This window comes from Macaca mulatta, chromosome 9, assembly GCF_049350105.2.
Source record: "Macaca mulatta isolate MMU2019108-1 chromosome 9, T2T-MMU8v2.0, whole genome shotgun sequence".
NCBI lineage: Eukaryota > Metazoa > Chordata > Mammalia > Primates > Cercopithecidae > Macaca > Macaca mulatta.
Window position 1 is genome coordinate 23,109,232 of NC_133414.1, and position 17,424 is coordinate 23,126,655.

The 17,424-nt window shown below is 40.4% G+C and overlaps 1 protein-coding gene across 50 annotated transcripts in view; it reads left to right on the plus strand.

Moving 5' to 3' along the window:
• LOC709083 (protein AF-10) overlaps positions 1-17,424 on the plus strand; it is a 218,583-nt gene that overhangs the window by 105,491 nt on the left and 95,668 nt on the right. The gene's annotated exons all lie outside the window — the stretch shown is intronic.

Consider the following 17,424-nt stretch of genomic DNA (forward strand, 5'->3'; position numbering starts at 1 on the left):
TGTTTTCTAACAGTGGCCGAGATTTTCTCTGGGAGCCATTCTTTGATTTTAGCATTGTTTGCTATCTGGAGAGACTGGGAATTTTTAAAACCAGCAAGGCTTGGTTCTTTTTTGGTCAATAGTCTTTCCATTAGCTTATTTCTGTACTCCTGCTTTTTACTATAAACAGTAAGAAGGAGTTAGACTGCATCTCCCACAGAATACCTAGAAATCTCCATGTTAAATTATGCAACTCGTTAAATACATTTTCTATTTTTCATGTTACCACAGGCCATGTTGTGCCTAAACTTTCAGTTACTAATTATGAAGTATTCAGCTTCTTCCAATTTTCAGTTACCTTTTTCTTACTTTCATTTAAAGCCCTTAGTAGCAGCCTCCGAAGGATCATGAGGTTTCTAGTGACAGTGTCTTCATTGCTCATCAAGCTTTCGCTGATACTCTACTGCAAGTCCTGTCAGCTTCTGTCTACTACCTGATTCCAAGCAGCGCCTGCATTTTCAGGTTTTATTGTATGGGAACACCCCTCTCCTGGTAACATATACCCAGGAGTAATCTGTAAATCTGTGTTGTTAGTTAACTATTGTAGCACAGTAATTTACCCTAAAATATACTGGCTTAAAACGGCAATAAACATTTATAGTCTCATAGCTTCTGTGGGTCAGGAATTTGGATTTGGATTTAGTGGGTGTTTCTGCCCCAGCGTCTATTATCAGATTGCCTTCACATTGTTGGCTTGGATTATAGTCATTTAAAGGCCAGACTAAAGTTGAAGGATACTCTCGGTTTTTTTTTTTTTTTTTTTTTTTTTTGAGACGGAGTCTAGCTCTGTCACCCAGGCTGGAATGCAGGGGTGCAATCTTGGCTCAGACTCACTACAGTCTCCACCTCCCAGGTTCAAGCAATTCTCCTGCCTCAGCCTCCTAAATAGCTGGGATTACAGGCTTTCACCACGACACCCAGCTAATTTTTGTATCTTTTAGTAGAGATGGGGTTTCGCCATGTTGGCCAGGCTGGTTTTGAACACCTGACGTCAGGTGATCTGCCTGCCTTGGCCTCCCAAAGTGCTGGTATTACAGGTATGAGCCACTGTGCCCTGCCCTTTTTTTTTTTTTTTTTTTTTTTTGAACATGAAGTCTTGCTGTATCTCCCAGGCTGGAGTGAGGTGACATGATCTTGGCTCACTGTAACCTTCGCTCCCAAGTTCAAGCGATTCTCCTGCCTCAGCCTCCCCATTAGCTGGGACTACAGGTGCGCACCATCACGCCCGGCTAAATTTTGTATTTTTAGTGGAGATGGGGTTTCACCATGTTGGCCAGGCTGGTCTCCAACTCCTGACCTCAGATGATTGCCCAGCTTGGCCTCCCAAAGTGCTGGGATTACAGGAGCTACCACACCCAGCTGCTGGAAGATATTCTCTAAGATGACTTATTCACATGATTGACGATTTGGTGGCTGCCTGTTTTTTTGCTGCATGAATTGTTTCTTAGGGACTTTTGAGTGCCATGTGACATGGCACCTAACTTTTCCCATAGTGACTGATCTAAGAGCAAGGCAAAAGCTGCCATGTGTTTTATGGCCTGGCCTCGGAAGTCACACAGTATCATTTTCTTTTTCTGGCTGAATGTGTTTTTATTTATTTTTTTAAAAAGGTTTTTTGAGGTAAGAATATATAACATAACATTTGCCATTTTAACCACTTGGATTTAACAAAAAAAATCCTGTTATTTTTACTCTCTATTGGATGCATAGGTAAACCTGTTCAGTATGGGTAGGCACTGCATAGGTGCAAAGATCATTGGGGGCATGGAGGCTGTCTACCACACCCTGAGATTTGGGCACATATCCTGTTTCTTATTAAATTTTTACCCACAAGTTTTAGCATTTACTGATGAGTCTAGCCTGAAATAAATAATAGCTGACAAAAGGTAATTTTCTAATTGTATCATTCTCAGTAGCGGGGAGGGGTGGAGTCTACAGAGGAAATAAAAGAGTAGTTTGAGTAGTAGAAGGATAAATGTTATGTCCTTTGGTTTTAGCACAAAGGAAGTCGTTGAAGAGGAGTTTCAATGTAGAGTTTCAGTATATTTATTGGTAGATAAAGTGGGTGTGAGGAAGTACAGATAGTGAGAGTACTTAACTTTTAAGAATCTCAGATTTGCTGGGCTTGCATCTGTAGTCCCAGCTGCTGGAGGGCTGATGTGGGAGTATCTCTTGAGCCCAGGAGTTAAAGGCTGCAGTGAGCTATGATCATGCCATTGCATTCCAGCCTGGACAACAGAGTAAGACCTCATCTCTTAAAACAAAAAATTAAAAAGAATCTCAGATTTGAAGACAAAAGGAGTAGGCAGGAAAAATAATACTGTGTCTTCTTCTGTTTTGGTGGGGAAGAAAGAAGAGAAGCATGTAGGTGAATAACTAGGTCACCTGGATAATAGAGCAAAGAAAAGTAGATGTGGGTAGAACCCTATCAGAGATACTGCTAGGCAGATTGGGTATACAAATAAGGAGGCCAAGTGTGTTATTTTCAAAAGTGTTTAAAATAATGGATCATGAGATTGAGGTGGGATAATAGATGTAGTGGAACTAGGGAAGGGCTGGAACATAGAGTTGTAGGAGATGTTGGAGCATGGGCCTAGAGGACTCAGTGAGGTTCAAGAATAAGTATAGTAAGAGTGTGAATTAATTGCAGGGTTATGAAGAAAGAGTAGATCATTGTGATTTAATGATCCTTAAACAATTGGGATATGTTGAGTGATGGCAGCTTCCAGGTGTTGGAAGACAGTTCTCCATGGTTCTCACATTTATACACATTTCGTGAGTGTCAGCCCTGACTGCTTTTGTTCAAGGTTGTTTATATAGCAAGCAAACAGCCTTGGAAAATGGAGGCACTGTCATTCAAATTTCTCTTGTAATTCAGTCCACTGTGTGTATACATGTCATCTGGCCCCAGGTCACCCTGTCAGAAGGGGGAATTTAGGCAAATGCTAACAGTCTGGCTTTTGCTATTGCCATGAGTATTAAAGTCCTCTGTGTCCAATGCAGGAGTCTTGTGTTATCTTCTGCCTACATTCATTAAACTGTGGTAGACTAACTTGTCACTTTACAAGTAGAGTAAGATAAGTCCAAGACAAGTAACTTGTCACTTTACAAGTACAGTAAGACTCTTCATAGTTTTTGACACTGAAATGTGGTTTTAGGCATAGTGAAGAAGAGTCTGAATGAAAGCCGTTGAAATTGAGAATATTTGAGGACTTTGTGAGTTGTTCATACAGTTGGCCTTAACTCGCTGGCACACCCACTCTTGTGGTCCAGGGGTGTCGGGATACTGTGGTTGAAGGTCTTACCAAGATTACATGCAGTAGGAAAGAGTTACCTAAAGAAAAGTAATGGGCAGACAAAAAGAAGAGATAAAGAGATACCTATTAATAAATGATAGAGCTGGGATTTAAAAATGAACTATGTCTGATTACAAAGTCCGTGGATTTTTTTTTTTTTTAAATACGTCTTTCTGCCTTTGCTTGGAGGCTGTATTAGTCCATTCTCACACTGCTGTAAAGAACTACCCTGAGAATGAGTAATTCAGGAAGAAAAGAGGTTTAACTGACCCACAATTCTGCAGGCTGTACAGGAAGCATGGCCAGGAGGCCTCAGGAAACTTACAATCATCTCAGAAGGCAAAGGGGAAACAAACACATCTTTACCATGGTGGAAAAGGAGAGAGAAAATGAAGAGGGAAAGTTTGAAAGTGCTACATACTTTCAAACAACTAGATCTGGTGAGAACTCTTATCAGGAGAACAGCAAGGGGGAAGTCTGCCCCCATTATTCAATCACCCTACCATCAGGTCCCTCCCCCGACACTTGCAGATTACAGTTCAACATGAGATTTAGGTGAGGACACAGAGCCAAACGATATCAGAGGTAATAATAATCATATCCCCTTTGAAAGATAAATCTATATTACAACTTCAAGGGTGTTTTTTTGTTTGTTTTAGTACAATAGTGAAGTTTTCACATGTTTTCAAAAGAATGCTAATACAGAATATGCCTTATCAATCCTCTGTTCTGTTCCAGGAAGTTATTATTTAACTGAGTAGTATTTGGGAGAAGAAATTTTAAAGACCTCCTTGCTTAGAAGGGATAAATAACTTGTTAAAAGAAGATAAAAAGTGAAAGTAGATGTGAATAGCCTTTTTGAAATGTAGCTTGAATACAGATGTTGAAGACAAACAGTAATAGTTTGCATCAATTAAATGGCATGTCCATGAAATAGAATTTTATGACTGAATTGGCTGAGGATTAACTATATTTAATAGAGTTATTTTTTGCAACTTGGAAGGCTGAGATGTAATGCAAAGACTCAGGTCTAATTCATTTAGGTGTTTAGAATTATATTCCAGCTATCTAATTATAGCATCATGGAGATGAAGTAATGATAGCCAGTTGTTTTCCATTAATAGTATAAACTTTTAAAATGTATTTATCACCTGTGGCATTTCCATTTCTAGTTTTCATTTCCAGTTTTATAGATAAAGAATAGGGACATGAAAGTTTAATTAGATTTGATAGATGTTTACAAAGCGTCTACTGAATTCAAGACACCATGCTTAATTCTTGGGAAAACAGAATTTAAAAATCTGGAGAGTCACAATCAATATTGAACAGTTTGTTTAAAGTTTTGTATTTTGGGGGCATAACACCAGTAGAATCCAGTTTATTTTTAAAAACTTTTCTGCTCCTTTCTATGGCTTCTCTTGTTTATTTTTTCAGAAATGTAGCTATAAGCAGTGAGAGTGTTAATAGTCGATAGGTCTGATTTATCTGAAAAGCCATTTAACTGTGGTATATAATCTAATCTGCTACTGATTGTAGGATGCACCTTCATTTTATGTGCCACTAAGAAAGAAAAAAATCATGCCAAGTAAACTATGACACAGCAATATTATAATACATAACCTGATTTTAGAGATTTATTTAAATATATAAATATCTTAGGATCTATTAAATATGGCATGTCAGAGAACTTAGAGTTCCTTTTAACTCTTTCAGGTGTTGCATATAAAGTTAAAAGATGTGTATATGATTGTTCATTACTATAGTAGCTCACATTTAGAAATCATGTAAATTGCCCATAACAGATGAATAAATTATGGAATATCTGTAAAATGGGGCATTATGTTATGTCTCAGTTTCTTAATCTGCATCAAGTTGATTTTAGTGCTTACCTCATAGAGTTGTTAAAATTAAAGTAGTTAGTACATGTAAAATGTCCTGGCACATATTAACTGAAAACCTGATTGTTTAGACAGAAAACACAGGAGCATCTTAGTATTAACCAACATTATTATTGTAACACTTATGATTTAAAATCATGATTTAGAAGACTAGTGAACTGCAAAGATGTTTTTCATATAAGTGAAAGATACATAGTATATTCCCAATTTGGTTAGGAGATTTTTAGGCCAGGCATGGTGGCTCATGCATGTAATCCCAGCTGTTTGGGAGGCCAAGGCGGGTCTAAGAGTTGGAGACCAACCAGCCTGGGCAACATGTGAGAAGCTATGTCTACAAAAAATACAAAAATTAGCTGGGCATGGTGGCATGCACTTGTAGTAGTCCCTGCTACTTAGGAGGCTTAGGTGGGAGGATTGCTTGAGCCCAGGAAGTCGAGGCTGCAAAAGCTGAGTGAGATTGTGCCACTGCCCTCCAGCCTGGATGAGAGAGACCGTGTCTCAAAAAATTATTATGGATTTATTTGAGAATTAGTTTTTCACATTGTGACACTTTTTCTCTACACAGTTAGGCATGTTATCACCTAAGAAGTTGATTCTACATAGCCACAATGTAATTATGTTAGGAAATTTAACATTAATACTGTTAACATATAATCCATATCCAAGCATTTCGTTGTTCGGGTAATGTCTTAATTGGTAGCCAGTTTAAGAAGAAATTGATGCAGGAGTCAGATATCAAACGTTGCATTTAGTTGTTGTCTCTTTAGTCTCCTTTAATCTAAAATAGTCCCAGCACTTTGGGAAGCCGAGGTGAGTGGATCACTTGAGGTCAGGAGTTCGAGACCAGCCTGGTCAATATGGAGAAACCCCATCTCTACTAAAAATACAAAAATTAGCCGAGTTACGTGACTCATGCCTGTAATCCCAGCTACTTGGGAGGCTAAGGTAGGAGAATTACTTGAACCCAGGAGGCAGAGGTTTCAGTGAGCCGAGATCACACCACTGCAGTCCAGCCTGGGTGACACAGCGAGACTCAGTCTCAGAAAATAAAATAGTTACCAGGATTTTCTGCCTTTCATGACAGTGACATTTTCTTGAGTTTAGACTAGTTGTTTTGCAGAATGTTCCTCAACTGGGATTTGTCTGATTTGTTTCCTCCTGAAAAGATTCGTGTTAAGCATATTTGATGGAAATATCACATTGATGATGTCTTGTTCTCAGTGTATTATATCAAGGGACACATGATATTATTTTATCCCATCATCCGTGGCACTAAGTTTGATCACTTGGTTAAGGTGTTGTCTGTCAGATCTACTGTGAAGCTTTCGTTTCCCTGTGAAATGTTACTTCAAGCTTTGAAATGTCTGTTCCCCAGTAGTCTTTCATGCAGTGTGTTTGATATATCCGTTGATGATCTTTGCCTGAATCTGTTATAACTATGGTGGTAATAATGTGATGATTTTCTGTTTCTATCAATGCTTCCATATTTATTTCTTGGCATGCTTTGATTATGAAGAACTTCATCTGTCCATCCAAACATCCATCCATTGACTAATCTCTCCATTATCAAGTAGACTCAAGTTTATTTTTTTAAGTTCACCGTGTTATGTAATTCCTATTATTATTCATCTCAATGCTCAGATTGTCCCACATTTGGCCAATGGGAGTCCTTCAACTTGGCAACTGTGCCCTTTTGAAATTTTTCAACAGTTTATAAGCATTTCCTTAATTTCTAGTAAAACAGATAATGTAGGCTTATCTTGTCTTCTTTTCTGCCCCAGACCTTGAATCAGCTCATTTTCTAATGCTGGTTTCTTTTAGTGGAGGTAGCCTATCTACTTGGAGTGTATCTCTGTCCTAGAATGGACCCTTCAGCAGTTTGAGAGGTCATACCAGTCCTTCTTACTGTGTGCCCCATACGCTTACCTGTTACTGGCCAGTGCAGAACTCTTCCTGGTTTCAGCTGCCTTTCTCAAATTGGCTCTCAATGCTTTCCAGTAAGTACTGTTGACTAAATATTTAGTGGTTTTCTTGTGGCTTCCTTCTTCCTCATGAATGCTGTTACCATGTGGGCCTTGTAACTCTTTTCCTTACCTGCTTGTATTTTGGGGTTGATGGTGATGCTTTTACACTCAGTTTTGTTGTGTTATTCCATGAGTTTTTGGTTTTATTATCTATTTGCTTTGTTTGTTTTTTTGAGACAGAATTTCACTCTTGCCCAGGCTGGAGTGCAGTGGCACGGAGTCGGCTCACTGCACCCTCTGCCTCCTGGGTTCAAGCAATTCTCTTACCTCAGCCTCCTCAGTAGCTGGGATTACAGGTGCATGCCATGTCACCTGGCTAATTTTTGTATTTTTAGTAGAGATGGGGTTTCACCGTGTTGGCCAGGCTGGTCTCGAACTCCTGACCTCAAGTGACCTGCCCACCTCGGCCTCCCAAAGTGCTGGGATTATAGGTTTTTTGCTTTGTTTTTATATTTGGGATTCAGAAAGGATGAGAAACTATGTTGCTGCCACCATTTTGTCTTGCTGTTTTTTTTGTTTTTGTTTTTGTTTTGAGATGTGGTTTCGCTCGTCTCCCAGTCTAGAGTGCAGTGGTGCAATTTCGGCTCACTGCAACCTCTGCCTCCTGGGTTCAAGATACTCACCTGCCTCAGCCTCCCAAGTAGCTGAGTGATCGCCTGCCTCGGCTCCCCAAAGTACTGGGATTACAAGCGTGAGCCACTGCACCTGGCTTTTTTTTTTTTTTTTTTACATTGCTCTATTTTCTCCTCTTCTGTCAAATCATAGCCCTCTTTGTTTTAATCTTTCTTGCTCCTCTTGTACCCAAATTCAGCACTTAACCTAGCCTTGCCTTTCTGGTGAAGCTAGACTTCCTTTGACTTATATGACTCGTACTGTATCTCTCCTTTTTGCATGGATTTTTTTGTTGTTGTTGTTTTTGAGATGAGAGTCTCACTCTGTCACCTAAACTGGATTGCAGGGGCATGATGAGGGCTCACTGCAGCTTCAACCTCCTGCACTGAAGCAATACTCCCACCTCAGCCTCTGGAGTAGCTGGGACCATAGGCATGCACCACCTGTGCCTGGCTAAGTTTTTAAATTTTTTGTAGAGATGGAGTCTCCCTATGTTGCCTAGGCTGGTCTTGAGCTCCTGGGCTCAAGCTATCCTTCTCCCACCTTGGCCTACCAGTATTGAGATTCTAGGCTTGAGCCACTGTGATCGGCCCATGATTTTCTTCTATTTTCATTTCACTTTTATACTGTCTTTATATATGTATATGTCTTACTGTCAGACTGTATCACGTCTCAAAGCCGATCTATATTTTTTATGTTTTAATGTTCTTTTACAATGTCTAATATGATTTCTTTTCTTTTCTTTTTTTTTTTTTTGAGACGGAGTTTCGCTCTTGTTGCCCAAGCCAGAGTGCAATGGCATGATCGCAGCTCACTGCAACCTCTGCCTCCTGGGTTCAAGCCATTCTCCTGCCTCAGACTCCCAAGTAGCTGGGACTACAGGCATGTGCCACCACGTTGGCTAATTTTTGTATTTTTAGTAGCTTTTTAAAAAAAATCCTGAGTGTCAGGTGTGAGGTAATAGAAGAAAGGTAGTGTTGTTGACAGCTTGTGAGTACTTAACTAATTTTAGTTGCATTGACTATAATATGATAGTTGTGTATACATTATAGGCAATTAGGAATAGGAAACACAATCAGGAGGTACTAATGGAGTAAGAAATGTTTGCTGAAGTCCTGGAAAGCCATCATTTCTTTTTTCTTCCTTCCTCAAAAGGCCTTCGTGGGTTCAGTTTCAATAAGAACTCTGTAGCAACCTAATAGCTCCTTTTGAAAATGGAGTGCACTTAATAGCCATGTCATTGGAACATCAAGTCCAAATGGAGGGCGGTGGGCGCCTGTGGATGGAGGCTTTTTTGCCAGAGGATTCAGTTGGCAAAATCATAATTCATACAAACATGTAGCTTAAAAGCATAATGAGGACTGTGGGATTCCAAAGGTGGAGAATGTGCTTCATCTTGCTGCCTAGCTTCCAACACAGTGTGTTGGTTTTGGGCTACTCTCATATGATGCGTATTTGCAGGATAGCTGACTTTTAAAGGATAAGCAGAATGTTGAAGTGACCATCATAGAGCCCCTGTTATTGAAAGAGTTCAGTAAGGTGTTCAGCCTACTTTTCGATGGTGGGAGTCTGAAGAGACCAAAGCTTTTCCTTGACTTCCAGAGGAATTTGGTGTTGTAAATCTGTTTCTATACTTTCCAGAAACTTGTTGAGCAGGTCTTTGATTGTTATTGGAGTTTTTCCACCAGCTATGCTGACAGAGGAGATAACATTACAGAGCTATTGAGACTGAGGCTTCTAATTTAACAGCCAATAGTGAGAGCTTTGGCAATCATAGGATAGAGGTACTGAGTCCCGACATACTTATCTGTGGCAAGTGGCAAGGGAGTTTAGGTCACCCCTCTGGGAAAGCACTTCAGACATATTGGAGACTTTGACACATGGATGTAAACTGATCTTGATCCTTGGGCATGAATGTTATGGCAAAGAGGCATTAGAAATGTCCAGAACAGCCTACCAAGTACCATCAGTCTGTGTAGTGAATTTAGTCTAACAGCTGGGGCTATAAGAGCAATAACTAAACTCACTTGGCACTAATTCACTGTTAGCTTCCAGCTCTTATTAGCCTTTTTTCACTGGCCTTGTAGGGCTTTTGTGTTGAGGTATTGCATCTCTTCCTACCCCTGGAACCTTTGAGTCCTTTATCGAAGCTGTGGCTTCCCTTTGTCCTTCTGGAATCCTATGCTGTTTCTATTGAACCACCCAGGAAAGAGACATGGTTCAGAGAGTGATTTATATGTCTCATTAGTATTTCTACGTGTTGCTCTTCTTGATTGGGGGAATACCTTTTGCACTTATGGATGGGTAAAGATAAGCATATAATACAGGGGATGGCAAACTTTTCCTCTAAAGGACCAGATAGTAAATGTTTTTGGGCTTTGTGGACCGCATTTAGTCTCTATCATATATTCTTCTTTTTTGGGGGGGAGGGTGGGGGTGCTAAGGAATATTTTAAAGATGCAACATTACTCTTAGCTCAGGTGTCATAATTTGCTGACTTCTGTTATATCATTTCCTCTTATACTATACTTCAGATGTCCAGGCAATGATGAATATACAGTTTAATTGCCCAAAGACCCCACCTACAAAGTCATGTTAGCTTCCTTACCCCCTGAGAATCCTGCCAACTGAATCCTGGGTAGGATAGTGATCTGGGTGCCTGTATCCAACAGAGTCTTAAAAATTTGTGTTTTCTGGCTGGGCACGGTGGCTTATGCCTGTATTCCCAACATTTTGAGAGGCCGAGGTGGGAGGACTGCTTGAGCCCAGGAGCGTGAGACCCCGTCTCTATTTAAAAAAATAAATCGTATCTTTTCCTCTCCTCAAATTCCTTTTAGCATGCTTGGATGAGTGCATGTGGCCATTGAGGCCTCTTGGGGATAGGGAGTGCACATCCCCATCTCTAATTATTTTTCTTCTTAAAGCACTGAGGTCACCTAATTGTTACAGTGGGGTAGAAATGAAGCTGACTGCCATATTGGTGAGGAAGTCCTCTCCACCTAACCAGAGTAGGCTAGCTGCCAGCAGAGCATCCTTGGGCAGCTCTCTTTAAACATAGTTTCTGGTGCTTAACCTGCAGCCACCTCTTCAGTTTCTCTTCATTATTCAGGCAATAAAATGAAGACCCATTAACTGCCTAGTTGACTGTACAATTTTTCATTTTTTGACTTTGCTCAGATCCCATTAATTGGCCTGTGAGGCCTTTAATTTTCCTCTTCCGAATAGCCATGCCCCTAACAGCATCATATTCTCTCATCACCAAACTGTGAAGAACTATGAAAGAGGTGGAGCAGAAAAAACAGTTTCTCCTGCTGTAGTCTCACAATACAGAATGCTTCTGTGACCCATAAATGTAGAGCGATTTCTCCCCACCAACAAGCAAGCTATCAGTTTTGCAGCAGACATCAGCTGCTTATCCTCTAATTCTGTTCAGTTTGGACACTGTCTACCTGGAGATGGCATCAGATTACACAGTTTGGGAACTCAGTCCCACAGGACTGAGCCTCACTTTTGAAACTGATTCTAAGGCCCAGGTGCTTCTGTCCACCTGGCTATGACTTGGGGTTCCCACAGCCCCCTCCTTGGGTTGGATTAATTTGCTAGAGTGGCTCACAGAACTCAGGGAAACCCTTACTTATGTTTACTGGTTTATTATAAAGGATATTACAAAAGTATACAGATGAATAGATGAATAGTGTGCAGTATGTCAGGAGATAGGGAGGCAGAGCTTCCCCATCCTCTTGGGCCTTTTATACAGAGTTCACTGGATAGGCATGATTGAAGCATGGACACCTGTATAGAAATGTGATTGGACAAAGGTATGATCGAACACTAATAGACTGAGTAGGGAAACCCAGGCAGGCCTGTATGTTCACAATGCTTCTTGGTCTCTCGGTGCAACATTATTTTCTTCTGGGTATTGGGGCAGAACCCCTTCTGAAATGGGGGTTTTATGACCCACAATCAGACAGGGTAGGTCAGAGAATTTCTTTATGTCCAGCTCCATTATAGAAAAGTAGGAGAAGTTTAGAGCATATTTTTAATTTTTATGGCCTGTCTTGGGGAGAAAAAGGAGGGTAGGAAGGGTCCGAGAGAGATTCTGTTTTCTGAGGCCTAAAGCACCCCATTATAACAAAGGACTGTCATTTCACCTTTGTTACTCTGATGCTGTTCTGAAGCTGCATCAGGAACCAAGGACAAAAGGCCAAATACTTTAACAAAAGATACACCTGTTTTTTTAGTTACTTAAAAAATAACAAGGACTATGGGAGTTGTGACTCAGGGACTGTGGACAAAACCAATATATGTATACATATATGTGTGTGTATATATGTGTGTGTGTATGTATGTGTATATATGTATATGTATATATCATATCACAGAAGTCTGTCATTTGACCTTACTTGTAAAGTATCTAATTAAGGGATGCAACTTCTGGGCCAAGAGATAGACAACTTATTACTTAGAGCAATAGCTGTAACCAGAGTATCAGTAATTTTTGGCCATTTCCCATAGGGCACTGCAAAGAGGGCCAGATAAAATCTGTTCGTGCTGTGTGTTGCATTACAGGAGAGGAGCCCTGAGCTTAGGGCACCTGAATCTTTTGTAATAGACAGTAAGCGTAGCTGACCTTTGCTTTCTGTCTTCTGAGGCTATTCACTATATGAGCAACCTTGAAAAGATAGTTCAGAATAGTGGGCTGCCATTAGCCTAACTCAAAAGACATGCAGAAATAGGAAAGACTCATGCAGTATGGTTTCCTGACACATGAATGATTCTCAAATTATGATTGACTTTACACAATGTTTTTGATTCACAGCTAAGTTCAAAAGAGGTGTCCTTGATGGACAGACAACATTCTTCCAAGCTGTGAATCACAGGCTTAGGTTTCTTCCATCTTGTGACTACCTTCTTTAAAATGCTGCCTCTATGGCTTGAATGCTTATTTTTGTTATCTGTGTAACAGTTATCTATGTAACCAGTGTGGATACTAGAAATTTGGGGCTACTAAGGACCAGGCCTAGAGGTGACACACATCATTTTCATTCAGACTGCACTGATTGGAACCCAGTGCAATGGCCACATGTAACTGCAAAGGAAGCTGGGAAACGTCTAGTTACATGCCAAATAAAAAGAAATGAGTTTGGCGAATAGGCTGTCTCTACCTCATTTTCGCCCATTCTTGTTAATTTGTATGTAATTACAGAGAATGACAGAAGACAGAGCATTTAAAAAATGAAAGTTAAAAAAACAAAATCCCACTACATATCTCACCATTGAGAAATAGCTATCACTTACTACTAAGCAAATATCACAGATTTTTTCTATGCATAGAGATATACATACATACATAAAAAGGATAGAAAAAAATTATTAAATTGAGTGAAACCTAGTGATGTTTTAAACACCAAAGGCAGATTTACTTGACTGTATAGAGGGAAAAGAAACCCTTTTTGTACAAAAACAACAACAACAAAATTTAGCTGAATGTGTGGTATGTGCCTGTCATCACAGCTACTCTGGAGGCTGAGGTTGGAGGATGCCTTGAGCCTGGAGTTTGAGGCTGTAGTGAGCTATGATCATACCACTGCACTCCAGCCTGGGTGGAAGAATGAGATCAAAAAAATCTTTTTCCTCCTTTACCACAAGAAACACTATTTCCTCAAAGATACCTTTATGTTTAATAATAGAAATTACAAAAGCGGCCGGGCGCGGTGGCTCAAGCCTGTAATCCCAGCACTTTGGGAGGCCGAGATGGGCGGATCACGAGGTCAGGAGATCGAGACCATCCTGGCTAACACGGTGAAACCCCGTCTCTACTAAAAAATACAAAAAACTAGCCGGGCGAGGTGGCGGGCGCCTGTAGTCCCAGTTACTCGGGAGGCTGAGGCAGGAGAATGGTCTAAACCCGGGAGGCGGAGCTTGCAGTGAGCTGAGATCCGGCCACTGCACCCCAGCCTGGGCGACAGAGCAAGACTCTGTCTCAAAAAAAAAAAAAAAAAAAAAAAAAAAAGAAATTACAAAAGCAAACGACGTTGAAGAGGTAAGACTGTCTTTCTAGTTGGGGTGCTTTTTAGCTGTAAGTGATGGAATACTCAAATCAGAGTGGCTAAAGCAATTCGAAATTTATTACTTCATGAAGGTTCAGATGCTAGGCTTTTCTAAGATTGGTTAATTTAACAATAGCCAATTCAGCTGTAGCACAGCATTGTTGACTTTTTTGTGATTTTCTTGACTTTTGCAGTCATGGTTGCCAGGTCACTGCAGTTGTTCTGAGGATCATGGTCTAACACTTGAGCATCTAAAGGCAGGAAGGGAAGACCTTTAAGAATGAGAACAGCTAGAAAATTTCAACATCTGGCCTGGTGCAGTGGCTCACCCTGTAATCCCAGCACTTTGGGAGGCTGAGGCGGGCAGATCACTTGAGGCCAGGAGTTTGAGACCAGCCTAGCCAACATGGTGAAACCCAGTCTCTACAAAAAATACAAAAAATTAGCCGGGCGTGGTGGCGGATGCCTGTAATCCCAGCTACTCTGGAGGCTGAGGCAGGAGAATGGCTTGAACCCGGAGGCGAAGGTTGCAGTGAGCTGAAATCGTGCCATTGCACTCCAGCCTGGGCAACAAGAGCGAAACTCCGTTTAAAAAAACAAAAAAGCAGCAGCAGCCAGGAGCGGTGGCTCACGCCTGTAATCCCAGAACTTCAGGAGGCTGAGGTGGGCAGATTACCTGCAGTCAGGAGTTTAAGACCAGCCTGGCCAACATGGTGAAACCCCGTCTTGATTAAAAATACAAAAATTAGCCGGGCGTGGTGGCACGTGCCTGTAATCCCAGCTACTTGGGAGGATGAGGCAGGAGAATTGCTTGAGTCTGGGAAACGGAGGTTGCAGTGAGCCAAGATTGTGCCACTGCACTCCAGCCTGGCCAATAGAGCAAGATTCTGTCTCAAAAAAAAAAAAAAAAAAAGAAAGAAAATTTTAACTTCTGTTTTATTATCCTGATTGAAACCTATTCCAGGCCTAAAGCAGTCAGTGGCTAAAGAGAATGGTTTTTTAAAATTCCTTTTAATTGCCTTGGACTCTTCCATGTTTGCCTCTAGGCTGGGGAATAGATACACTTTTATGAGGACATGAGAAGGTGATCGTGAATTTTCTTAAGAAATCAGGACTTTGTCAGCAAGAAAGAGGTTTATGTTTAGTCACTGTTTGGCAGACTTATGTTTTGTTTTAATTACATGCGTCAGATTTTATATTGAGCTCCTACAGTGAAGGCTGCTAGTATCTCTATAGTCATTTTGCTTTTCCTGCTATCCAGGTTGTTTGTTTTAATTTTTATTTGTTCATTATTTATTTTTTTGAGACAGAGTCTCACTCTGTCACCTAGGCTGGAGTGCAGTGGTACGATCTCGGCTCACTGCAACCTCTGCCTCTCCCGTTGAAGCGATTCTCCTCCCTCAGCCTCTCATGTAGCTGGGACTACAGGCACATGCCACCATGCCCAGCTAATTTCTGTATTTTTAGTGGAGACGGGATTTTACCATGTTGACCAGGCTGATCTCGAACTCCTGACCTCAAGTAATCTGCCCACCTCGGCCTTCCAAAGTACTGGGATTACAGGTGTGAGCCACCATGCCCTGCCAGGGTTTTGTTTGTTTTTGAAGACATTTATATTTTTTCAGGTAGCGACTTTCTCTTATGTAAACATAATCCTCGTAGTTGTGTAGGTATTTGTTTTGTATTTAAATTTGTTAGCTGCTCACTATTAGTCTTTTTACCACAGCTTTTCCAGTAAGTTCATTGTACCTCTTAAATTGGCTGAATTTTTTTATTAACTTTTTTCAAGAATAAGTTGTTAGGACTTGTGTTCTCTGATTTCTTTCATAATGGAGGGCATTTTCTTTTGCCTTAATTTTTGAACTGTATCTTGGCTGTATATAATATTGTTGGGTCACATTTTATTTCTCCTAAAAACGTAATGGTCCTGGAATATTGCTGTGGAGATGACTAACGACACCTCCCTCTCCCTGTATTCTGCTAAGTTTAACTACAGTAAGTCTTGGTGCTGCACAATCTATAACAGAATTGTTCAGAATTTTTTTTTCCCATTTTCATTTTATGGAATTTTATGTTTGAATATACCTTCTGTTCCCCACTCATTGAATTATCTGCTTGAGGGACACATGTTATCCTTATGTTTGATTATCTCTGTTTTTTATACCTATCAGATGCTGTGTGCCTGCTTTAATACCTTTTTTAAAATTTGCATTACTGTGATTATTTCAAACCTTTCTTTTAACACTTTAAAAATTTTCGGCAATGCGTATTCTTTTCCTTGCTGTTTCTATTGTATTTGCTTATTCTGTAATGATACCGTTTTCGTCTTAAATTTATTACTTTGATTATCTCCCTTCTTACCTTTTCCTATTTTATCTCATTCTTGAGCTTTGTTTGAACTCATGTTATATTTTTTATTTGGCATGCGGACAGTTTTGAGAAATATCTTCATACTCAGTTCTGTATGCTTCTAGGTTGTGATTTTTGGCTATCTCATGCACGTTAGACTCTGTATTTTTTTTTGCCTGTAGTTTCTTTGCCGTACAATTTTAAAAATGTTGTTTATGCTTGGTAGACTCACTTTTGACACTTATTCCATTATAATGTAGGTAATTTTTTGAAAATTTTCTCATCGTTTTTGAGATGATGGTTTAAGGGCTATGTATTTTGCATTTTTCTGAAGCCTGTGGGAATGGGAGGGGTACAGTATAAAAGCTTGGGAGGAGGGGTGCAGTATAAAGAGCTTGGCTTAGGGCAGTATGCACTTTTTGGTATAACTCCAGGCTGGGCTCCCTTTTTTAACACAGTACGTTATTAAATGTCTTGCACCAGGTTCTATATCTCAGATGTTCAGGTGTATCTTAGTCTTATGGGGAATACCCTAGGATTCTGTTTTATTTTTTATTTTAATTGTAACTTTTTGAGACATGGTCTCACTCTGTCCCACAAGCTGGAGTGCAGTGGCATGATCATGGCTCACTGCAGCCTCCACCTCCTGGGTCCTCCGCCTCAACCTCCCAGTAGCTAAGACTACAAATTTGCACCACCACACCCAACTCATTTTTGTGCTTTTTGTGGGGATGGGTTCTCATTATGTTGCCCAGGCTGATGTCTAACTCCTGGCCTCAAGTGATTCTCTCACCTAGGCCTCCCAAAGCACTGGAATTACGGAGGAGAGGCACTACACTGGGCCTGCTAGGATTTTATGTAATTAGTTCTTAGCCTTGATACTTTACTTCCAGTTAGCACCTCTTCACTTTTCCTCCTCTCACCTTCAGTTTTTCCTGTTTCTCCCCTGAAGCTAATACTACTCTTTAGGCAGAAAAAGTAGTTTAGTAGGTAAGAACACATAAAATTGCCTCTCTTCAGATTTGGGACTTTCGGTTATATTCTCAGAATTTTCGGGAATTAAGGGGTAGGATTAAGAGCTGAATCCTATAGCTCAGTCTAGGGCAATTTCTACTCTAACCTGTATAACTCTACAGTAGTTAGTGATTCACACAAT